At 46.4% G+C, this 26,115-nt stretch overlaps 1 long non-coding RNA gene across 1 annotated transcript in view; it reads right to left on the minus strand.

The window, feature by feature from the left end:
- Positions 1-4,133: 4,133 nt before the first annotated feature.
- The window catches only part of LOC134988412 (uncharacterized), a 66,416-nt gene continuing 44,434 nt past the window's right edge, over positions 4,134-26,115 (minus strand). Inside the window, exon 3 of the long non-coding RNA XR_010193890.1 lies at positions 4,134-4,695. This is a non-coding gene — a long non-coding RNA (uncharacterized LOC134988412). The remainder of the gene's footprint in view (positions 4,696-26,115) is intronic.

Genomic DNA, 26,115 nt, shown 5'->3' on the forward strand with positions numbered 1-26,115 from the left:
ATCTCATTATCTATAGATGGCACTACTATCTCCTCTAGCCCCCAAGTGCGCTGTCTTGGAGTAATACTTGACTCCTCCCTCTCCTTCACACCACACATTCAGCACTCACAAACCTGTCATTTTCATCTCAAAAATATTTCCAGGATCAGACCCTTCCTCACCCAGGATGCCACTAAGACCCTTATCCACTCACTGGTCATCTCCAGACTGGACTACTGTAATCTCCTCCTGACTGGCATTCCTGACAATTACCTCTCTCCACTCCAATCTATCCTCAATGCTACTGCCCGGCTCATCTTCCTCACCAAACGCACTACGTCCACCTCTCCTCTCTTACAAGACCTTCACTGGCTCCCCTTCCCTTTCAGAATCCATTTCAAGCTTCTCACAATCACTTACAAAGCCCTCACCCACTCCTCTCCCATCTACATCTCTGACCTTATCTCGCTTTACACTCCCACCCGTCCTCTTCGCTCTGCTAATGCACGCCAACTCTCCTGCCAACTGATTACTTCCTCCCACTCCTACCTCCAAGATTTCTCACGTGCTGCTCCCTTTCTCTGGAATTCTCTACCTCTCCCCCTCAGACTCTACACCTCTCTACAGGACTTCAAACAGGCTCTCAAGACACACTTCTTCACCAAACCCTGCCGTCTGTCATCCTAAGCCTTCTGTGGCCCATGCTCACTGTCTACCCATCTGTGTCACCCCTGTCTGTGTGCCCCTACCCTTTAGAATGTAAGCTCTCACGAGCAGGGTCCTCTTCCCTCATGTGCTTTTACGTCTCTTACTTTACCTATCTTCTTTTCAATACTCCCTTTGATGGCACCAAATCCCTCGGTTTTCTGCCGCCCTGATACTTATGTCAGTGCTGTTTACTGACACAGCCATGTGTATATACCATGTACTTGTCCTATACTGTATTGAACTGTAAGTCACTGTCTTCATGTTTTGCTTATTTGTTTACTCTGTAATTGGGCGCTGCGGATACCATGTGGCGCCATATAAATAAAGGATAATAATAATAACATGTTACATCTGCCCCACCTGCAGTGCAGCATGGTTTTGCCCATTAGAGGAAAAGTTTGCTGTTGCGATCAGGTCTGAATCAGGTCCACAGTACAGTGGGGATGTAGTTATGTGGTCACAACACCTCCCACTACATCCCGCTCCCTGAGAATCCTGACAGCAGGGACTAGTCCCACTCATGGGTGTCCACGACACCCATAGAGATCGCCACTGAGCTCGCAAGGGGCTTGTTGCGCTCACCCCGCAGGTCACGCATACCCAACCCAGTACAGAGAGCCTAATTCAGTAGCAATGCAAATGCAGGAATAGGCGCATACCACCTCCTGCCTCCATACCACCTCAAGCCTCCATACCACCTCCTGCCTCCATACCACCTCCTGCCTCCATACCACCTCAAGCCTCCATACCACATCCTGCCTCCATACCACCTCCTGCCTCCATACCACCTCAAGCCTCCATACCACCTCCTGCCTCCATACCACCTCAAGCCTCCATACCACCTCCTGCCTCCATACCACCTCCTGCCTCCATACCACCTCAAGCCTCCATACCACCTCAAGCCTCCATACCACCTCCTGCCTCCATACCACCTCCTGCCTCCATACCACCTCAAGCCTCCATACCACCTCCTGCCTCCATACCACCTCAAGCCTCCATACCACCTCCTGCCTCCATACCACCTCAAGCCTCCATACCACCTCCTGCCTCCATACCACCTCAAGCCTCCATTCCACCTCCTGCCTCCATACCACCTCAAGCCTCCATACCACCTCCTGCCTCCATACCACCTCAAGCCTCCATTCCACCTCCTGCCTCCATACCACGTCAAGCCTCCATACCACCTCCTGCCTCCATACCACCTCAAGCCTCCATACCACCTCCTGCCTCCATACCACCTCAAGCCTCCATACCACCTCCTGCCTCCATACCACCTCCTGCCTCCATACCACCTCAAGCCTCCATACCACATCCTGCCTCCATACCACCTCCTGCCTCCATACCACCTCAAGCCTCCATACCACCTCCTGCCTCCATACCACCTCAAGCCTCCATACCACCTCTTGCCTCCATACCACCTCCTTCCTGCATTTGCGGCTCTGGATGAACATCGCAACCATGGCATGCAATGTTAATCTGTCTCTGCAGGCTGAGTAATCCTCAATTTACTTAGACTAGCAGTCGCAGTGCAGCTTGCGAGGCCAAGGAAACTGCATCTGGGGCGCAGTCCTTGGCTTCACCACTCCCAGAAAAAGGGGGGAGACATGCCCCTGTTTCTACGAACGCCGGCCGACCCCACCCCTCCCTTGGAACTCTTCCCCCTGTCAATATAGCAGAGGCGTTCGCATCCCTGCAATGTGATCACAGGACCCGTACTACACATTGAAGAGAGGATCATGGAAGTTACATCGTACTAATTATGTGTCACTAGGACTTCTCATCTATGGTAGATTACAGAGGTTTAAAAGAAAATAACAACTAATAACTAAATTGCTCGCAGTTCTATCATAATAATTATTATCCTAGATCATCCATCACCTTTCCCTGCACACGCTGAACTCCCCCCTCCCGCCCCCTAACCCGCCCCGGCACCCGTGCCTCACCTCCCCCACACACCCCGGCCCCGCTGCTGTTCCATAAAGTAAATGATCACAAATGTGACTTTGTTTTCCTCCGGTGATGGAGTAAGTGGAACATGCGGCTCGACAGACCTCCACTAATAAATGTTTTATTAAATCTGCACGCCGCCATTGGCTGCAACCCGAGACTGTAACTCTCACAAAGGAAGAGAATCAGATTGCGAGCAAAGTTTAACCTTGACATTACGCCGACATCAAATCACTTAAGTGCCTAAAATGCGCCGGCAGAAAATGGACAAGTTGGAGGGTTTCGTTTTTTTCTTACTCCATCTGAAAAAAGTTGATTAAAGTGACATTGGCTTGGCCGGCCAGTGCGTGGCTCTTACTTTCATTCATTAACCCGGCAGCTGTTTCAGCCTGAGATAGAAGGATTGCGGCACAGAGGCAGAAATGTACAGAGGAGACTGGGCCTGATTCATAGCCGTACGAAATGCCGACGGTCATGCAGTTCAGCGAGTATTTGCAGCTGCTCGCACGCAAAAAATTCTGAAAACCCCTATGGGGCACACATTACACAAAGGTGCTATTGCAATTGGGTCACACAGTATTAGAATTTTAACATCGACAAGAACATGATGCAATACATGGATGGGTACCTTGCTCAAAGGAGCTTACAATCTAATGGAAATAGTTTTGCTTTCTCATGGAGGTCCAAGTAGTGCTGTACTGCAAGTCTTCCCTCCAAATCCTCCACCAGCACCAATACTACACAGCCTGACCTGGTTTTCATCATGTGACAGACACTTCATTATTTTCTGTACTATATTATGCTATGTATCTGTTAAGCGCCTTGAGTCCTATTGGAGAAAGAGCGCTATATAAATAAAATTATTATTATTATTATTACTTCACTGCGCCATTTATCATATAGGAGCGTATGTGCCCCACCTGTGCCTCCATACCTCCTGCAGATGCTTCTGCCATGAGGCTTATAAATTACTGTAAATATTAAAGGGGAAATGTAAAATATCAAACCTTCTGAAGAATACAAGTAGACGAGTTGCACATAGAAACCAATTAGATTCTAGCTATCTTTTATCTAGTACATTGCATAAAAAGATAGCTAGATTCTGGTTGGCTGATATTGCCAACTTCTGCACTCATCTACTATTCCTGCCTCGCCGAGTTACCAGGACGAGCCCCCACATAATTGCCAATCCGTAAATTGCCGACTCAGTGACCTTCGGGACAAGCAGCATGGTCCTAGAGGCTTATATGACCACTGTAGGAAGCGGAGTGAAGGGGTACAGCGTAAGTCAACCTCTGTAGCCCCTACATTGTTCTACAATATTCCACCTTCTAATTTCTACGCAGAATTCTAACTTCAGATATTTGTATTCAATGCATTCTTCTCCGTCATTGCAGAAACCATTCATCTGACCTACTCTGGCCTCTTAAATCACCAATTTCCAAATTCATAACGTATTCGGAAGTTTTTCTATTTAAACAAAGGCCGAATGACACTGGTTTCATTAACATTTAATTTTTTATTTATTTTTTACTTGGAATCAGGAAGCTAAATGTTCCCCGTACCAGAGTTCATCTTCAGTAATTATTCATGGGCGCTACCTTCTCAGAAAAGACCCTATTTTGATTTATTTGCCCTTTGATCTTCCCTTTTTTAAATGTGTGAATTCTGCAAATTATTATTTTTTTTTTAACAATGACCGTTTAACAATCTACAACGTTGCCCTTTTCTTGTATAACTACCGTAGCAGTAATGTGCGCAATATGTGATAATGAATGATTGGGGCGGTGATCATCTGGGAAGCTTTGTCCTTTCATTTCTGTACATCAGCTTCTCCGCACTTTTCTAAGAGGATAAAAAAAATGTTCCAGGGTTTGTGTCAGAGGAGATGTAAGAAGATTGGGAGTCAGGCTTGACGAGACGTGTAGCGAGAGAGTGATTCGGGGGTCTCCAGCCCTGGATTTTCTCTCTGTAATCTGGCACCACTGCAAAGGTATCAGGAACAATTCCGGAGAATTCAGGAATTGAGTCGTGTTAACACTTCATTACCATGAACGCTTTCTGTAGAAGGAAAGAAAAAAGTAATCTACAGTACTGTTCAAACCACAAGGTGCGAAGCTGCGCAAGATACTTGCCTTTCTGTAATATACTTGTTTTACTACCGAGTCCCGAGCGCAGGGGTGGGGAACATTTGGCCCTGCAGCTGTTGTTGAACTACACATACCAGCATGCCTGGCTACAGTTTTGCTATTTGGCCATGGTAAACTGTTGCAGGGCATGCTGGGATGTGTAATTCAACAACAGCTGGAGTGCCGAAGATTCCCCATCCCTGCCCTAGGACCTAATTTAGGGAGTTAAACCATCTGCTTCTTTAGTTGCAATTCTTTTTTCTGCTAAAATAATCCTGGTTCTGTCTTTCATTCATGACCTGGATAAGTCACGACAGTGAGGTGACCTGAAGCCTTATAATTACATATTTGTAGCTTTAGTGCTCATTTTTTGGTGTAATTATGTATTAGAAAGGGCGCTGTATTGGGGTTATTTAGATATGGAAGCAAACCAAAAAAGCAAGCATCAGGGTAAATCATGCTACGCTGCAGGTGGGGCAGATGTGTAACATGTGCAGAGAGAGTTAGATTTGGGTGGGGTGAGTTCAAACTGAAATCTAAATTGCAGCGTAAAAATAAAGCTGTCTAACGTTTGTGGGCTACATGCAAAAGCAGCCGGTATTTACCCTGCACAGAAAAAATTCTATATGTGTTTGCTCCCCTTGCATTGCAAAATGGTTTGTTCCTGATACAAATGGATACATTTACTAAAGTGTGAGGTTTTGTTAGAAGAGGAAAGTTGCCCATGGCAACCAATCAGTTTCTTTCTACCTATTATCTTCTAGAAGGTTCTAGATGAATGATAAGTAGACTCTGATTGGTCACCATGGGCAACAAATGTACTTCTAAAAACCTCACACTTTAGTAAATATACCCCAAAGTTACGTGTTTTTCCTGCATTGGAAGGTGAATCAGGTCCTATAAACGATTTGCGTTACCAGGGCCGGACTGCCCATCTGGCAATCTGGCAAATGCCAGAAGGGCTGATAGGCTGGCTCTTTGTTTGTCCGCCCCCTCCCCCCCCGTGCTGCTCTGTCTGTTGCGCCCCCCCCCGAGCCGGGCCTGTGTCTTAGAAATATGGGGGCATGCTGCAAGTCCACGCCACGAGGCGCCACGTAGTGTTCATTTCAATAAAAATGAGGGTGTGCCATGAGTCCATGCCCCAACTTGCAGCACACCCAATGCGCCGTGACTGCGCGTGCCCCGTGCCAAGTGCGTGCAAGCATCGCGAATGCCAGGGCCAAATTGTGGCCCCAGTCCGTCCCTGTGGGTAACAGACGGTGAGCGAAAGATTCTCCAATTGGGTCACTGCTGACCATAGCCGGTGGTAGGATTCGCCCAAGCACTGGGAATTCCGTCTATTTAGAATCTTTCTTATAGACCTCTTCGGGCGGCAGTAACGGAATAAAAGAACTTTGTTCTCGGAATACATAAAAAAAAAAAAAAAAAGACCTGCATTATATTTACCAGTACAACAAGTGATATCTATTTTCAAACTATGCGGCTTCCGGTTCCACTGCGACTCGCACATGCTGTGTATGTACACAACCAAGGATGCTGGCACAGCGAAGAGTTAACCATTCTGGCACGGGCTAGTATCACCAGGGGACTGCAGTCTGCAGTGATAATGCTCATTAACATTTTAATGCTAATTTAACTTTTTCTTCGGTTAGGGTATTTTTAAATAGCCCCGATACTGAAATCATACAGAAACTGCAGTTACGGGGGCTTGATTAATAAGCCCCACAGACACGAATCAAAGCTCCAATGTTTGTTTCTCTAGTAAAGACTATTTCATGTTCCAACAAAAGGTTTTATGACTGGAATCTGAAAGCAAATGGATGTATGTGATAATTAACGCCAGTCAGGTCCGTGTGCCCAGGGACAATCCGGAGCGCGCAGGTGAGGCGCGCAAGGCTAGAGGTGAGCAAATGCCAGCTATCTCACTACAAAACTGGATACGACACTTTGTAGGATGAAATGCTCCAAGCCGGGCAACCAACAGGTGTTATGTGAAATGCCATCAAATTCTCTTATTTATTTATTACCAGTTATTTATATAATATATATATCGCAGCGCTTTACAGAGAATATTTGTCCATTCGCATCAGTCCGTGCCCCAGTGGAGCTTACAATCTATCTATTCCCTACCACATGTACACACACATTTTGTTGGGAGCCAATTAACCTACCTGTATATTTTTGGATTGTGGCAGGAAACTGGAGTACCCAGAGGAAACCCACGCAAGTACGGGGAGAATATACAAACTCCACACAGTTGGGCCATGGTGGGAATTGAACCTATGACCTCAGTGCTGTGAGGCAGTAATGCTAACCATTACACCATCCGTACTTGACACACAAAGGAAAACCAGAACGCAATTTGTCAGATGTGGCAGGTCCCACGATCCCTCCAAAAAATAAATGGAACAATCAACCGCTATCCCCAGCAATGCTCGAAATTAATGTTCTTAATCTTTGAGTTTCTATTATATTCATTAATATAAATTTTCTTTTCTGGGAAAAAGTACTGATCCCCAAATAATATAAAGTATGCAACCCATGGCGGAGTGATCATTCAGCCATGTACCCTGCAGTGGCCTCGCCCACTCAGCACTCGGGCCCGCCCAAAGTCTCAGTGGCCCTATGCCTGTATGTGGTTTGTGTGGCATTCACGCATCTTCTACACTTGGTCTATACACAGCAATACTATCCATCACCTCCTTAACCACTGACCTATATTTGCTGATGGTTCCTAAAAGCAACAAGTAACCCTCTCTGTGACGCCCGTCGTGTACAAACTCCTCATCGGCATCCAGCAATATAAACAATATTACTTGCAAGTCACAAACAGGCTACGTTCCCATTTATCAAAAGGTTCCAATAACATAGATGACAAAGCACTGGGGAGCGATATATATGTGGAGGAGCCCTCTCTATTTACAGCTATCAGGAGTCATTATCAAGGCTGGCAGATAGGACGTGTCAGCGGCGGCCTGTAATGTCTCACATCAAATACTATTTTCCCATTTGCTGGATCACTAAACTATCCATTTCCTTCTATTAGATTACAGTATTGTAACCAACTTGTAGACGGGGAACTTTTGTCCTGAGGCTGGAAGAGTAAATTACTTAGTTAGGAAACATAGCGCCGGATTACATCAGACTGAAATGATAAATAATAGCTCAGAACAGGCCCAATAAAATCATTACAGGGTTCTGGGGGAAATATCCCCGAGCTGATTGCTTGGGTTTGTTTAACTGTCTGGTGGAAGCTCCGCTACGGAAATCCTGTATTATCTTCAGCACACACTGGGGCCATGCGGATACAGCCGCGGCATTTCTCGCATCTATTGTCGCAGTCGTGACTGAGACTTTTTTCTGATGCCACCGCAGAGCCCTTCCCTGGTGTGCGATCTGTGCGTCGGAATGCCCCATAGATGAGCGGTTGAGCCCCTCTGTAGGCAACCGGCTTCGGCGACACACCTGCGACATTTCCACAAGACGCAACAGCTCAACATCAATATGTAAAAAAAGTGCATTAAGAGAAATCGGTTTCACAAATTAAGTACATTTTGTTCACATTTTTACCAACTTTTGCTTGATGGATTACAATTGGGAATTGTAACCTTACCCAAAGTGTGGCCAGCGAAGCGAGCGCAGGAGGGTAGACGTTTCCACTAATTGTGTTTAGATATGGTGAAACATACAAAATGACAACCAAAAAGCATAAAAAGTCGACATTTTTGGCGTCGACAATTGTCATATCGAACTTTTGACCCTGTCGAACTTTTGTACCTGTCAGTCTTACCCACTGTCTAACTTTTACCTGTTGACCTTTGACCCTGTTGACCTAATGCATGTCCATCATATGGGATTGATCTAATGACTGTCTATCTAGGTCTTCAATACCACACCTGTTTTGGGGGCACGTCGGATAAAAAATGGTGCTGCATGGGGGGTGGTAACCATAGGGACCAATAGGGAGACATTAAAGTGCTAAGTCACTCGCACCCCTCCCCCCACCCCTTTTGTCACCCCTGAGTCTATGCATGCAGTCACACTATATAAAGCTGCGCGGGATTGTGGCGTGCTGTAAGCCCAACATCGCTGTATTTCGATAGGCAATTTTGTACTATTTAGACATTTGCATATGGAGACTGACAGGTTTTAATTGTTCTCCCGAACACAAGAAAATTCAGCAGATTGCAAGAACAATGTGAATCCCACTGTTTTTGCAAAACAATGGTAATTGATTTAAATCTATGCAAGAGCTAATTATGTCTTCTACCAATTCCACCGTACTGTATGCAAATTATTTCCTGGTGATTATGCAGAATGCTGCACGGGAATGCATAGGACACAGGTGACTACATTCCTTCCCTGTGGTCACTCTAAACATGAGATAAAAGAGGGACTATTTATAAAGCAATGGCTTTTATACCTTGAAATTTATATCAGCAGTTATATTAAAAGTAAAACCGGCTGTTTTGAGAAGTGGCATGCAATAGCTGGCGCTTAGTAAGTGTATCCAATGCTATGCTTGGCCATTTGCGACCAATGTTTTGTAGCGGCAGTGCTCCTCTGCAAATGGGTGCACCACCAAATACTCCGACCAGCCACTGTTTTACAAATGATGGTTACAAGTCCAAGGGTAGGGTAATGTTGGAACCAGGACCGCCATCAGGGTGGGACCGCTGGGACTCTAGTCCCAGGCCCGGACAGAGAAGGGGCCTGCACATCTCTCTGCACTATAGAGATTATGTTAATTTAATTGTAATTGGCCGTCAGCCTTCTCTTATCCATCCCAGACTCCTCTCCTGTTCCAATTTACTAATGAATCTAAGCCTTCTTATATGCCACTGTATATCATAAACCTTTAGGATTAGGGAGACGATGTAATTTATTTTTACTTTTTTATATATTTTTTCATTTATAATACTTATATGCTAGTCACTATTTATTGAATACTGTATGCCAACTATTTGGGCAATTTTTCCCCCCGATCATTTACAATCATAATGGGTAAAAGGCACAACAATTTGCCCTGACGGAGCCCTGCCTGTTCTGTCAGCCCTGGGCGCTAACATTTCTGATGGCACCCCTTGTTGGAACCATAGTGTAGAACCTATTTTGGTCATGGAGCCACACTGGGAGATTAGCAATGCCCGCGGAAAACTTCACTTGCTTAGTAAAATATAAAGTAGTGTAACAGGAGACTCGCTAGAATGTGCTCTGCTACAAAAATTGCACCAAAGACCGACTCCAGGCTTGTGCAAAAACAACAAATACCTGTTATTCAGGTAGCTCAAAAACAGAGAAATACATAAAACAAAGATCACTGTCTTTAGTATAAACTACCAGGGAGGTTAGGCCCTGCCTCACTCCCTCTTACTAAATAAGGAACCCTTCAGGTCCCGGCATCCTGATTCCTGACACTAGTGCCCAGCCCTCCGGATACCCACTGTCCCTAGCAGGCCTATCACCTGGACACTAACTGCCTTCAGGAGCCCTGACTCATGGGAGAGACTCTGCTTTAAACCCAGCACCCAGGTGCTGGCTGATGAAGAAGCTTCTTGGGCTAAGAAGCCTATAAGACCTGGTCTGGGCCAAATGGATGGGAACCTGGTCCATCTACACTTCCCATCCACCCCCAGGATCCTGTGTGTAGCTTACAGGTGGCAAAGTACCTCTTCTGCCTAGAGATGAGCGGGTTCGGTTCCTCGGAATCCGAACCCGCCCGAACTTCAGCTTTTTTTACACGGATCCGAGCGACTCGGATCTTCCCGCCTTGCTCGGTTAACCCGAGCGCGCCCGAACGTCATCATGACGCTGTCGGATTCTCGCGAGGCTCGGATTCTATCGCGAGACTCGGATTCTATATAAGGAGCCGCGCGTCGCCGCCATTTTCACACGTGCATTGAGATTGATAGGGAGAGGACGTGGCTGGCGTCCTCTCCATTTAGATTATAAGAGAGAGAGATTTACTGGAGCTTAGGACTAGGAGGAGTACTGTAGAAGTGTAGAGAGTGCAGAGAGTTTACTAGTGAGTGACCACCAGACAGTGCAGTTTATTTAATATATCCGTTCTCTGCCTGAAAAAAGCGATACACACAGTGACTCAGTCACATACCATATCTGTGTGCACTGCTCAGGCTCAGCCCAGTGTGCTGCATCATCTATATATATTATATATCTGTCTGACTGCTCAGCTCACACAGCTTATAATTGTGGGGGAGACTGGGGAGCACTGCAGTGCCAGTTATAGGTTATAGCAGGAGCCAGGAGTACATAATATTATATAGTGAGTGACCAACAGACAGTGCAGTTTATTTAATATATCCGTTCTCTGCCTGAAAAAAGCGATACACACAGTGACTCAGTCACATACCATATCTGTGTGCATTGCTCAGGCTCAGCCCAGTGTGCTGCATCATCTATATATATTATATATCTGTCTGACTGCTCAGCTCACACAGCTTATAATTGTGGGGGAGACTGGGGAGCACTGCAGTGCCAGTTATAGGTTATAGCAGGAGCCAGGAGTACATAATATTATATTAAAATTAAACAGTGCACACTTTTGCTGCAGGAGTGCCACTGCCAGTGTGACTGACCAGTGACCTGACCACACTGACCACCAGTATAGTTAGTAGTATACTTATATTGTGATTGCCTGAAAAAGTTAAACACTCGTCGTGTGACTTCACTTGTGTGTTGTTGTTTTTTTTATTCTATAAAAATAAAACTCATTCTGCTGACAGACAGTGTCCAGCAGGTCCGTCATTATATAATATATAATATATACCTGTCCGGCTGCAGTAGTGATATATATATATTTTTTATATCATTTATCATCCAGTCGCAGCAGACACAGTACGGTAGTTCACGGCTGTGGCTACCTCTGTGTCTGCACTCGGCAGGCAGTCCGTCCATAATTGTATACCACCTAACCGTGGTTTTTTTTTCTTCTTTATACATACATACTACTACGACATCTCTTTATCAACCAGTCTATATTAGCAGCAGACACAGTACAGTACGGTAGTTCACGGCTGTGGCTACCTCTGTGTCTGCACTCGGCAGGCAGTCCGTCCATAATTGTATACCACCTAACCGTGGTTTTTTTTTCTTTCTTCTTTATACATACATAGTTACATAGACATCTCTTTATCAACCAGTCTATATTAGCAGCAGACACAGTACAGTACGGTAGTTCACGGCTGTGGCTACCTCTGTGTCTGCACTCGGCAGGCAGTCCATCCATAATTGTATACCACCTAACCGTGGTTTTTTTTTATTTCTTCTTTATACATACATAGTTACATAGACATCTCTTTATCAACCAGTCTATATTAGCAGCAGACACAGTACAGTACGGTAGTTCACGGCTGTGGCTACCTCTGTGTCTGCACTCGGCAGGCAGTCCGTCCATAATTGTATACCACCTAACCGTGTTTTTTTTTTCTTTCTTCTTTATACATACATAGTTACATAGACATCTCTTTATCAACCAGTCTATATTAGCAGCAGACACAGTACAGTACGGTAGTTCACGGCTGTGGCTACCTCTGTGTCTGCACTCGGCAGGCAGTCCGTCCATAATTGTATACCACCTAACCGTGGTTTTTTTTTCTTTCTTCTTTATACATACATAGTTACATAGACATCTCTTTATCAACCAGTCTATATTAGCAGCAGACACAGTACAGTACGGTAGTTCACGGCTGTGGCTACCTCTGTGTCTGCACTCGGCAGTCCGTCCGTCCATAATTGTATACCACCTAACCGTGGTTTTTTTTTCTTTCTTCTTTATACATACATAGTTACATAGACATCTCTTTATCAACCAGTCTATATTAGCAGCAGACACAGTACAGTACGGTAGTTCACGGCTGTGGCTACCTCTGTGTCTGCACTCGGCAGGCAGTCCGTCCATAATTGTATACCACCTAACCGTGGTTTTTTTTTCTTTCTTCTTTATACATACATAGTTACATAGACATCTCTTTATCAACCAGTCTATATTAGCAGCAGACACAGTACAGTACGGTAGTTCACGGCTGTGGCTACCTCTGTGTCTGCACTCGGCAGGCAGTCCGTCCATAATTGTATACCACCTAACCGTGGTTTTTTTTTCTTTCTTCTTTATACATACATAGTTACATAGACATCTCTTTATTAACCAGTCTATATTAGCAGCAGACACAGTACAGTACGGTAGTTCACGGCTGTGGCTACCTCTGTGTCTGCACTCGGCAGGCAGTCCATAATTGTATACTAGTATCCATCTCCATTGTTTACCTGAGGTGCCTTTTAGTTGTGCCTATTAAAATATGGAGAACAAAAATGTTGAGGTTCCAAAATTAGGGAAAGATCAAGATCCACTTCCACCTCGTGCTAAAGCTGCTGCCACTAGTCATGGCCGAGACGATGAAATGCCAGCAACGTCGTCTGCCAAGGCCGATGCCCAATGTCATAGTACAGAGCATGTCAAATCCAAAACACCAAATATCAGAAAAAAAAGGACTCCAAAACCTAAAATAAAATTGTCGGAGGAGAAGCGTAAACTTGCCAATATGCCATTTACGACACGGAGTGGCAAGGAACGGCTGAGGCCCTGGCCTATGTTCATGGCTAGTGGTTCAGCTTCACATGAGGATGGAAGCACTCAGCCTCTCGCTAGAAAAATGAAAAGACTCAAGCTGGCAAAAGCAGCACAGCAAAGAACTGTGCATTCTTCGAAATCCCAAATCCACAAGGAGAGTCCAATTGTGTCGGTTGCGATGCCTGACCTTCCCAACACTGGACGTGAAGAGCATGCGCCTTCCACCATTTGCACGCCCCCTGCAAGTGCTGGAAGGAGCACCCGCAGTCCAGTTCCTGATAGTCAGATTGAAGATGTCAGTGTTGAAGTACACCAGGATGAGGAGGATATGGGTGTTGCTGGCGCTGGGGAGGAAATTGACCAGGAGGATTCTGATGGTGAGGTGGTTTGTTTAAGTCAGGCACCCGGGGAGACACCTGTTGTCCGTGGGAGGAATATGGCCGTTGACATGCCAGGTGAAAATACCAAAAAAATCAGCTCTTCGGTGTGGAGGTATTTCACCAGAAATGCGGACAACAGGTGTCAAGCCGTGTGTTCCCTTTGTCAAGCTGTAATAAGTAGGGGTAAGGACGTTAACCACCTCGGAACATCCTCCCTTATACGTCACCTGCAGCGCATTCATAATAAGTCAGTGACAAGTTCAAAAACTTTGGGTGACAGCGGAAGCAGTCCACTGACCAGTAAATCCCTTCCTCTTGTAACCAAGCTCACGCAAACCACCCCACCAACTCCCTCAGTGTCAATTTCCTCCTTCCCCAGGAATGCCAATAGTCCTGCAGGCCATGTCACTGGAAATTCTGACGAGTCCTCTCCTGCCTGGGATTCCTCCGATGCATCCTTGCGTGTAACGCCTACTGCTGCTGGCGCTGCTGTTGTTGCCGCTGGGAGTCGATGGTCATCCCAGAGGGGAAGTCGTAAGCCCACTTGTACTACTTCCAGTAAGCAATTGACTGTTCAACAGTCCTTTGCGAGGAAGATGAAATATCACAGCAGTCATCCTACTGCAAAGCGGATAACTGAGGCCTTGGCATCCTGGGTGGTGAGAAACGTGGTTCCGGTATCCATCATTACTGCAGAGCCAACTAGAGACTTGTTGGAGGTACTGTGTCCCCGGTACCAAATACCATCTAGGTTCCATTTCTCTAGGCAGGCGATACCGAAAATGTACACAGACCTCAGAAAAAGAGTCACCAGTGTCCTAAAAAATGCAGCTGTACCCAATGTCCACTTAACCACGGACATGTGGACAAGTGGAGCAGGGCAGGGTCAGGACTATATGACTGTGACAGCCCACTGGGTAGATGTATGGACTCCCGCCGCAAGAACAGCAGCGGCGGCACCAGTAGCAGCATCTCGCAAACGCCAACTCTTTCCTAGGCAGGCTACGCTTTGTATCACCGCTTTCCAGAATACGCACACAGCTGAAAACCTCTTACGGCAACTGAGGAAGATCATCGCGGAATGGCTTACCCCAATTGGACTCTCCTGTGGATTTGTGGCATCGGACAACGCCAGCAATATTGTGTGTGCATTAAATATGGGCAAATTCCAGCACGTCCCATGTTTTGCACATACCTTGAATTTGGTGGTGCAGAATTTTTAAAAAAACGACAGGGGCGTGCAAGAGATGCTGTCGGTGGCCAGAAGAATTGCGGGACACTTTCGGCGTACAGGCACCACGTACAGAAGACTGGAGCACCACCAAAAACTACTGAACCTGCCCTGCCATCATCTGAAGCAAGAAGTGGTAACGAGGTGGAATTCAACCCTCTATATGCTTCAGAGGTTGGAGGAGCAGCAAAAGGCCATTCAAGCCTATACAATTGAGCACGATATAGTAGGTGGAATGCACCTGTCTCAAGCGCAGTGGAGAATGATTTCAACGTTGTGCAAGGTTCTGATGCCCTTTGAACTTGCCACACGTGAAGTCAGTTCAGACACTGCCAGCCTGAGTCAGGTCATTCCCCTCATCAGGCTTTTGCAGAAGAAGCTGGAGACATTGAAGGAGGAGCTAACACGGAGCGATTCCGCTAGGCATGTGGGACTTGTGGATGGAGCCCTTAATTCGCTTAACAAGGATTCACGGGTGGTCAATCTGTTGAAATCAGAGCACTACATTTTGGCCACCGTGCTCGATCCTAGATTTAAAGCCTACCTTGGATCTCTCTTTCCGGCAGACACAAGTCTGCTGGGGTTGAAAGACCTGCTGGTGACAAAATTGTCAAGTCAAGCGGAACGCGACCTGTCAACATCTCCTCCTTCACATTCTCCCGCAACTGGGGGTGCGAGGAAAAGGCTCAGAATTCCGAGCCCACCCGCTGGCGGTGATGCAGGGCAGTCTGGAGCGACTGCTGATGCTGACATCTGGTCCGGACTGAAGGACCTGACAACGATTACGGACATGTCGTCTACTGTCACTGCATATGATTCTCTCAACATTGATAGAATGGTGGAGGATTATATGAGTGACCGCATCCAAGTAGGCACGTCACACAGTCCGTACTTATACTGGCAGGAAAAAGAGGCAATTTGGAGGCCCTTGCACAAACTGGCTTTATTCTACCTAAGTTGCCCTCCCACAAGTGTGTACTCCGAAAGAGTGTTTAGTGCCGCCGCTCACCTTGTCAGCAATCGGCGTACGAGGTTACATCCAGAAAATGTGGAGAAGATGATGTTCATTAAAATGAATTATAATCAATTCCTCCGCGGAGACATTGACCAGCAGCAATTGCCTCCACAAAGTACACAGGGAGCTGAGATGGTGGATTCCAGTGGGGACGAATTGATAATCTGTGAGGAGGGGGATGTACGCGGTGATATATCGGAGGGTGATGATGAGGTGGACATCTTGCCTCTGTAGAGCCAGTTTGTGCAAGGAGAGATTAATTGCTTCTTTTTTGGGGGGGGTCCAAACCAACCCGTCATATCAGTCACAGTCGTGTGGCAGACCCTGTCACTGAAATGATGGGTTGGTTAAAGTGTGCATGTCCTGTTTTGTTTATACAACATAAGGGTGGGTGGGAGGGCCCAAGGACAATTCCATCTTGCACCTCTTTTTTCTTTTCTTTTTCTTTGCATCATGTGCTGATTGGGGAGGGTTTTTTGGAAGGGACATCCTGCGTGACACTGCAGTGCCACTCCTAAATGGGCCCGGTGTTTGTGTCGGCCACTAGGGTCGCTAATCTTACTCACACAGTCAGCTACCTCATTGCGCCTCTTTTTTTCTTTGCGTCATGTGCTGTTTGGGGAGGGTTTTTTGGAAGGGACATCCTGCGTGACACTGCAGTGCCACTCCTAGATGGGCCCGGTGTTTGTGTCGGCCACTAGGGTCGCTAATCTTACTCACACAGCTACCTCATTGCGCCTCTTTTTTTCTTTGCGTCATGTGCTGTTTGGGGAGGGTTTTTTGGAAGGGACATCCTGCGTGACACTGCAGTGCCACTCCTAGATGGGCCCGGTGTTTGTGTCGGCCACTAGGGTCGCTAATCTTACTCACACAGCTACCTCATTGCGCCTCTTTTTTTCTTTGCGTCATGTGCTGTTTGGGGAGGGTTTTTTGGAAGGGCCATCCTGCGTGACACTGCAGTGCCACTCCTAGATGGGCCCGGTGTTTGTGTCGGCCACTAGGGTCGCTAATCTTACTCACACAGCTACCTCATTGCGCCTCTTTTTTTCTTTGCGTCATGTGCTGTTTGGGGAGGGTTTTTTGGAAGGGACATCCTGCGTGACACTGCAGTGCCACTCCTAGATGGGCCCGGTGTTTGTGTCGGCCACTAGGGTCGCTTATCTTACTCACACAGCGACCTCGGTGCAAATTTTAGGACTAAAAATAATATTGTGAGGTGTGAGGTATTCAGAATAGACTGAAAATGAGTGTAAATTATGGTTTTTGAGGTTAATAATACTTTGGGATCAAAATGACCCCCAAATTCTATGATTTAAGCTGTTTTTTAGTGTTTTTTGAAAAAAACACCCGAATCCAAAACACACCCGAATCCGACAAAAAAAATTCGGTGAGGTTTTGCCAAAACGCGTTCGAACCCAAAACACGGCCGCGGAACCGAACCCAAAACCAAAACACAAAACCCGAAAAATTTCAGGCGCTCATCTCTACTTCTGCCACAGTAAAGTAAAATACTAAGTAGATAGTAAAATACTAAATAGATAGAGTATAATGAGTAAAATACTCTATACCTCAAGAGTAAACTAAACATAGTAGTAGTTAATACGATGCAGACCAAGGTTAATTGTCTCTTTGCTTATAACAAAAGCCAAACCCCTCATGGCAAGTTAACAAGCACTGACCCCTTTGCTGTATAATGTAGTGTCCTGTATGTAGGATCTAGAGTAGAGCGTCAATGACCGCCATTCCCCTATCTCATCGCCCAGGCTGCTGTGTCGCATGAAGACCACGATGCCAGTTTGTAGCACCGCCTGTCTCTTGTGACACTGAAGGGGTTAATTTCGCAACTCTTACCAGACGATTCTTACTTCGCTTTTGGCAATCAAGTGGTTTTCAATTTTGGAAGCAAACCTCAATGGGCACAGCAGGTAGAAAAATCAATCACTGTGATTGACCAGACGTTATGTGCTTCCAGCCTTATCACCGGGCTATTGTCTGTCATTCTATAGTCTCTGCTTTCTACACTTTGTAGATCAGGGTCAGCTCCCTACTTTTGCAGCAAGTCACATTAATAATGATGCTACTATTACTTTTCTTATGACGCCCAGAGCTCTGTAGGGGAAGGAGGAATCTCGCTGTTATTTCACCCCTGATATTGCAGTTTCCCAAACTCCTACTTAGCTCACAATCTGTAACCAGCTTAATTATGTCATCTGCTTCATTAAACAGATACAATTGGATAATGGTACAGTACGGCTATTAACAAATAAAGCTTTACGCTCCCGAGTCAGCGGGATTTGGGGAAGTCTAATTTCTCAGGTTTCTCATCCTCCAACTCATTTGCTTTAGGTTCAATAACATGTTTTCAGTCCTTAAAGACTGTCCGTGTTTCCGTTCCTCCGTAGCTGCGTTCTTCATTGCAATAAACTGCGCTCCACCTGCTCAAATGATAGCTGTAGATTAAAATGTACATTTTTATTTAATTTTTTTATTTAAACATTGATGGAGTTTTATGTCTTCCTTTTACTACTGTACTACACGTGTTGGGTCGCCGCCTTGTCTTCAGCAATATGCTCTTTGATTTATAACCTCAGCCATGATTGTAGTACTTCCCAGAGCCGTGAAATACACGTGCAAAGTAATTTCACTCAGTTCCGCTTCACCTGCTCCCTCCCACCGCCCCTAGAGTGCGTCAAAAATGAAGTCTTGAGCACGTGGCTGATTTTGTAGCCGTATCTGACTCCTTACCTCATCGCCGCCAGATTGTGCACGTGTTTTGTATTTTATCAGCGATATTTGGTTCCCAGCAATCTGTCGTGTCGTCTGTGAAAATCTCTGGCTACTGTTTGCAAACATCCGGCCGGACGCTGCTGCAGGTGGCACTGGCCAGACATTTGCACAGTTCCTCGGATCACATCACCAACATTGGGGGTCATTCCGACCCGATCGCTCACTGCAGTTTCTCGCAGCGCAGTGATCGGGTCGGGACTGTGCATGCTAGCCGGCGTTGCCTAGCGATTGCCTCTGAGGCAGAGGCGGCCGCTGGGCGGCAGGGGGATGGACGGCGGCATTAAGCCACCATTTAGGGGGTGCAGTCCGGCCAACGCAGGTGTGGCTGGACCATTGGGGGGGCGGGCCACGGCGGCTGCGTGTCGTGAGCTACCCTTGAAGTGCAAAGGCGGCGATGCCTTTGCACTTCTGTGGTGGGGGGCGGCGGCGCTGACATGCGGGGCGGACAAGCCCTGTGCTGGGCGTCCCCCCGCATGTCAGTGTGAATGGTCGTAGCTGTGCTTTATTTATCACAGCTATGATCAACTCGGAATGACCCCCATTATACGGATGGTATGGATGGTGTAACGGTTAGCATTACTGCCTCACAGCACTGAGGTCATAGGTTCCATTCCCACCATGACTCTAACTGTGTGGAGTTTGTATATTCTCTCCGTACTTGCGTGGGTTTCCTCCGGGTACTCCGGTTTCCTCCCACAATCCAAAAATATACTGGTAGGTTCATTGGATCCCATCAACATTATCCCTAGCGTGAATGTGTGTTCATGTGGTAGGGAATATAGATTGTAAGCTCCACTGGGGCAGTGACTGATGTGAATGGCCAAATATTCTCTCTGTGCAGCGCTGCGGAATATGTGTGCGCTATATAAATAACTGGTAATAAATAATTATAATTTTGTGATTTGCAGTTTCAGTACTTCGGTGGCAGACGTTTTCCACATGAATCCTGATACAAAGAACTCTGTTCCGGAACTTCTCATTTATACCCCTTTCACACCGCACAAATAACCCGGTATCAACCTGGTATATTGCCGGGTCGACGCGGGTCGCTGTGCGGTGTGAAAGGGGCCATGACGAATTCCCGGGTCGCCTGACTTGGTAATTCAACCTCGAATAAAGCAGTGTTATTCCCGGGTTAAATACCAGGTCAAGTGCAGTGTGAACGGGCTGCAGTGTCGATGCGACCCGGGACATGTTCACTGTATAGGGAGAGTCGGCGCGGAGATGATCTCATCTCCCACCTCTGCTCCTGATGATGCTGCGGTCCCGGCTGCCAATGGCAACCCGAACCGGCATGCTGCCGGCTCAGGGAAGCCAGTATTAGGGTCCAATGCCGTTTCCAATTCTCAGGTGCGAACAGGGATTTGCGATGTGAATGCGGTATTACATTGCTACTGCAGTTGTCTGGGCTAATTTGATTAGTCAACAGGGCGCTATCAGTGAAAAGCGCTGAGGTCAATGGCTGTGTGCTATGGCGTACCTCCCAACTTTTTAGATTTCCGTTTCGAGAGCCTTCGGGTGTCAACGTGTGCGCTCCCCCCACCCACTGCCGTGGGACACTGCCGGGCTGTGGGTGGGACAGTCCCAGGACAGTTGTGAGATATGCTATGGAATGTCCATCGATGGTTCTAAACCATTGATGGTATATGGCTGATGTTATATACTTCTACCATCGATGGTGATGATTTCTGCTGTTTAAAGAGAGCTGTCAGCCAGCAACCCTGATCAAACCCAGGCTCTTAAGTGTTTTGCTACAGATGCACAAAACCACCAATGATATCACCATCGATGGTGGTATACGTGAGGTTAGAGAGGGCCACATAGCACCAGCCCCCTCACATGTGAGTGTCCCTGACACCACATAACAGAAAGGTTGGGAACATGCAGATGGGTGTTGGGTGCCGGAGAAGCCACTGAGGCATCCACAGAATCGCCCCACCAGCTTTTCCACCTGGGCAGCGATACCAGTCGCACGCCCCTAGTTATGGCCCTGCATCACTACTTGAAAGCTGATAGACATGGCGCATGGCTATATGTACACTCTATGCAAGCATTGATTGATTTCTGCAGCAACGTAGGAAAGAACTGAAACATCACTTAGCGCACCCATGCCAACGACAGCCATATTGCACCATATAGGCCTGGCCGGAACCTCTCCTGTGCTCCTGACCTCGCCGAGCCCTCAGCTCTCACGAATGCATTTAGCTGGATGGATGAAGAGGCGACGGCTTCTCAACCGCTTTACTATATCCGGCGTGACAAAGTGATTAATGAAGAGCACAGCAGGTGGAACGCAGAGGTTGCACACCTCATAGGTCAGTGTCCTGGAGGCAGAGATTAATTGACCTGAAGGTGACCTAGTTAACTCTCCTCCCCCTCTACTTACTAAGCAGTCTTGTGAAATGATCGTCCGCGCAGAGACACAGGCAGCAAGGAGCCGCGCGGAATGGGAAGCAATCTCCTGTTTCCCAAAGCTTTCTCCGTAAAAACACAAATGTTGGAGAATAAAGTGGCTGCAATTTGCTACATACAGCACAGAAGTGTATGGCCGTCTTTATCTAGATTTCCTGATGGTGATTGTTACACTGCTAGCAGAGCTTGTCATCCCAGAGAGGTTCCATTATTTGCCTTCTCTTACTCTCATCTTCCTGCCAATCTTATTGAGTGCTGATGACAATACATTGGTGTGTGGGTTCTGCCTAATGGCAAGGGATTTTGTGTGACATCACCGCGGCGTACCATGACATTATTTGTGGCGTCACCAGGTCCAGAACGGTCATGGCAATTACTGCTTATAGGGTAATATCTGTGTGAAACGTGCCGATCGTTCACAGCCGTGATCACAATTAACCATGGAGAATGTTTGAGGATAGTAAAAGGATCTCTATATTGTATATAACAGCGGTTGTCAACCTCAACTTTCAAGTTTTAACAACCGGTCATGTTTTCAGGATATCTGTCTCTGGAAGCAGGTGGGATAATTACTGACCCAGCAAAACAGAGTAACTGACCTGTGCATGATTAAGGAAATCCAGAGAGCATGGCCTGTTGGTGGCAATTAAAAACTGGAGTTGAGAAACTCTGATATATACTGTATGTGGCCAGATCTTGGCATTCAATATAAGCACCAATCACAATTATGCATCCTACCGCCAAACCCGTGCGCTTCCAAATTGCACATAGAAAGATATCAGGTCAGCAGTGCTGTGTTATAGATTGATCCACAATGATAATAATAATATTGCTGAACATAATAATTTCTATTTCATGTATTAAGTTCACTTTGCAGCCAATTCGCCGGCTACGCCTAGCTCGGGACAAGATGGACGACGCTGGCGCAGCATAAATGTCAGCGGTTGTAATAAACACGTAGAATGCGCGCAAGAAGAGGTGACAATGACAGGATTGCCTGGAAGACATTTATTTTAATGACATATATCCGTATCTTTCCCTGGTTCCAGGTTCCGCCTGATGTGTTATACATTGAGACCCGGTATTCCTAGGAACAAGGTTAATGCTGCAGCCGCATGAAAAATGCAATGCCGCTGTCCGGCAGAAATGATGGCTTTAATAAGGCTGTCAGGGGAGGTGTATAAGGAGAGATATACTGTACGGCAATACACTGGTTTCCCTCTATAAATAGGATGACGATGTACACAGCACCCGTGAGAGCTGCTGTTTTTTAATTATGTGGAGAGGCCGGGTTGTCCCGGAGCATTTCCCTGCTTGTATATTTTATATCTCAGGTCCTGTAACAAATATCCTGGTCTGGGCCCCCTTTGCACCGCGCTCGGCTGGAATACAATGAAGGGCCTCGGGATATTAATGCTGCTCAGGGCGCAGTGGGATAAGGAGATGACAGTAATATACAGCAACCAGTTTCATCTGATATGTGCCTAAAACCCCCATTACACCATATCCCCTGATGCCGCAATAACTCTCGGATTCTATCAGGTCCTGTCTGTTGCCTGTGATCTGCAGGGTGTTTAAACCCAGATTATTCCTCAGGGGCTTTTATTGATGGTTTGAATAGGATTGTTTCCCAGTTCTAACAGGCCACCCCCGAGGCAGAGCCGCTGTAATGTAAGAGGCAGGAGTGTGTCACTTCATCCCTTTTAATATTATTTCATCAGTCAAATGAATGTCACACTGCGGAAGAGGCTGCCAAGCTTGTTAGGAGCGTGACGGCGTTGTCTTTGTGATTTAAAAGCTCGCTAACATCTACGACGCCCTCCTATCAGCCGCCTCAGCTGACTACTCCTCTAAGTTACTTTTTCACAACTACGTTGTATCAAAAGCAGGATTTAGTAATGAGCCAACGGGACTTAGACACTCCCCAATCTGAAAAAAAGAGAAAATGCAGGTGCACACTCTAAAACATTAAGAACACAGGAAATCAGAACAATTATAATACACTCTGCATTTTCACATGGAGTAAAATTGAGGTTCTCAGCATAATTTTTGCACAACAAATAGAGGCCCACCTCCCACGGCCAGGTGACCTCATCAGGTGGGTGCCTAACATTCAAGTCCAGAGCACGGGACCCCCCCTCCCCTGGGCAGCACAACGCAACCGCCCCAAGACATCACACTAGTGAGAAGTAGAATTTTACAGTAAGTGTTAAAAGGTGTTACATGAATAAAAAGTAGCAGCTCAGCATTAAAAGTGTTACATAGGTGAGAAGTAGTAATTAGGGTGCTAAACAGTGTTACATTAGTGAAAAAAGCAGTTTAGGTACCTAAAAGGGTTAGATTAAGTGCTCCAATAATGATGCCTAAAGCAGCCCGACCACACCAACCCAGGGGCCCCACACCTGAACCCATTCCTAATACTGACGTATTATATACATTTATCCAGGACTTACCATTCATAGTGCCTATTCCAATATGTAGACTGCAAATGCAAGGACCCTATACTAATTAAATACACCCAAGGGCAGGTGGGAGGGTTGGGAGATAAAATGCAGCGCACACTCTGAGGGCCAGATGTACTAAGCTTGGAAAGTGATAAATATCACTGTGATAAAGTACCAGCCAATCGGCTCCTAACTGTCATTTTTCAAACACAGCCTGTGACATGGCAGTTAGGAGCCGATTGGCTGGTACTTTATCACAGTGATATTTATAACTTTTCAGGCTTAGTACATCTCCCCCTGAATCACTAAGGATACTGACACACAATTATAATACAATCTGTGATTAACCTTGGAATAAAATTGAGGTTCTCAGCATAATATTTGGTCAAAAAAATATGAGCCCACCTACCACCAGGTGACCTAATCAGGTTGGTCCCTAACATTCCTAAGATTCAGGTCCAGAACACGGGACCCCCACAGGCCACCGGCCAATCAACTCCGAACTGCCATGTTACAGGCTGTGTTTGAAAAATGACAGGAGCTGGTTGGTTAGCACTTTATCTCTCTCCAAGGCTTAGTATATAGACATCAAAGCGTTAGGAACCAGATATACTGTAGGGATAACTAACATTGTTTTATACAGTCACTAAATAATGTATAACCGCTTGTCATATAAAATTGTTACAAGTTTAAGTAAATCGTTTTGCTTCTTCCCTGTAGATCAATAATGATGGAGCAAGCAAACACCGGTCCCAGCCAATTAAACTGTAATACAAGCTTACGGATACTGCCCGTAATCATCCTTATTTACAATATTTCCACGTTTTAAGTACAAACCCCCCTCGCTGCAAATTTACAACATCCAATCTAAATGGTTAATTGTTTGGGATGAAAAATGTCCAAACTCAGCAGATGGAAGAACGTGTCCAAGTTTAAGATAAAGAAAAAAGCGTCTTGTGACTCAGGAGGAGATGCATCAAACCTTGGATAGATATAAAGTAGAGAGAGAGGTAAAGTACCAACCGATCAGTTCTTAATTGTCATTTTTCAAACACAGCCTGTAACATGACATTTAGTAGGTGATTGGTTGTTACTTTATCTCTCTCCATGGTTCCATACAACTAACCCTCAGGGTTCATTAACGCAGACTGTCCACCCTCCTCGGCCTATAAGCCCTAGTGTGTGTCCGGCTCAGACTTGACACTTATTTTGTTAGTGTTAAATTCTGGGATACTGAATTGTCTGTTTTGCCGACATTCGGTGCAATCTGTTGTTCAGTCTTTTGGTGATTTCCCCCAGGTTTCCCGGGGAAGCAGAGATTGTGTTCCTGATACAAAGATGATGCCGGTAATAGTCAGCCCAGACTGTGTGTTACTGCACCCTGACTATGTCTTTCCTCCAAGTTTTATCCTGCACTGGGACATGAGTCTTTGGGGGTCATTCCGAGTTGATCGTAGCTGTGCTAAATTTAGCACAGCTACGATCATGTTCCCTGACATGCGGGGGGGGGTGCCGGCTAGTCCGCTCCGCATGTCAGTGCCCCCCCCCCCCCCGCGCACAAATACAAGCGCATCGCACAGTGGCGATGCCTTTGTATTTGAGGAGTAACTCCCGGGCAGTGCAGCACCTGCGGCTGGCCGGGAGTTAATTATCGCTGCCGCTGGCCGCAGCGGCTGCGTGAGACGTCACTCAGCCGCCGCGGCTTGCCCCCCCCCAACGGTCCAGTCATGCCTGCGTTGGCTGGACCGCTCCCCCTAAATGGCAGCTTAACGCCGCCGTTCAGCCCCCTCCCGCCCAGCGACTGCCTCTGGTGATCACTAGGCAACGAAAGCTACCATGCGCCGGTGCACTGCGGCGCCGGTGCACTGCGGCGCCGGCGCAGTTCTGACCCGATCGCTGCGCTGCGGCAAACTGCAGCGAGCGATCGGGTCGGAATGACCCCCTTTAAAAATGGAAGTCTCGGTGCTGAACCTTGGGCTGCATACGCTGCAGTGATAGACTTAAACTGCAAGTTGCTCAAGTCTATTTATTAGTCCATTACAGGTGTTTGCAAGGTAGGGGCTAATCAAGACAAGAAAAAACACAAGATTCCCTCGGCATACAATAATTAACCAGTAAATGAGATTTACACCCTTTATGATAGTAGTAATACAGAGCTCTCAGTTACATATATTTGCAAAGATATTGTTAAGCTACCAGACACTTCCCAGCATGTCTGATGTGGTGGTCCTAACCCTACATGATAATACTGATAGAGTTAAACCATGAATAATGGCTTGTTCAAATGTACGCTGACATTCTGAGACAGGAATGTACCATATATTTCCACACATTCTCACCAAAGAGTTCTATGTGCCTGTTGCAGAGGTTCGCAAACGCGGTCCTCAAGGCACCCCAACAATCCAGGTTTTAGGTATATCCATGGCTCAGCATAGATGGTTAAATCAAATTGACTAAGGTGCTAATTAAGTCACCTGTGGCCAAGGATGGATACAT

Source organism: Pseudophryne corroboree, chromosome 2, assembly GCF_028390025.1.
Source record: "Pseudophryne corroboree isolate aPseCor3 chromosome 2, aPseCor3.hap2, whole genome shotgun sequence".
NCBI classification, from domain to species: domain Eukaryota; kingdom Metazoa; phylum Chordata; class Amphibia; order Anura; family Myobatrachidae; genus Pseudophryne; species Pseudophryne corroboree.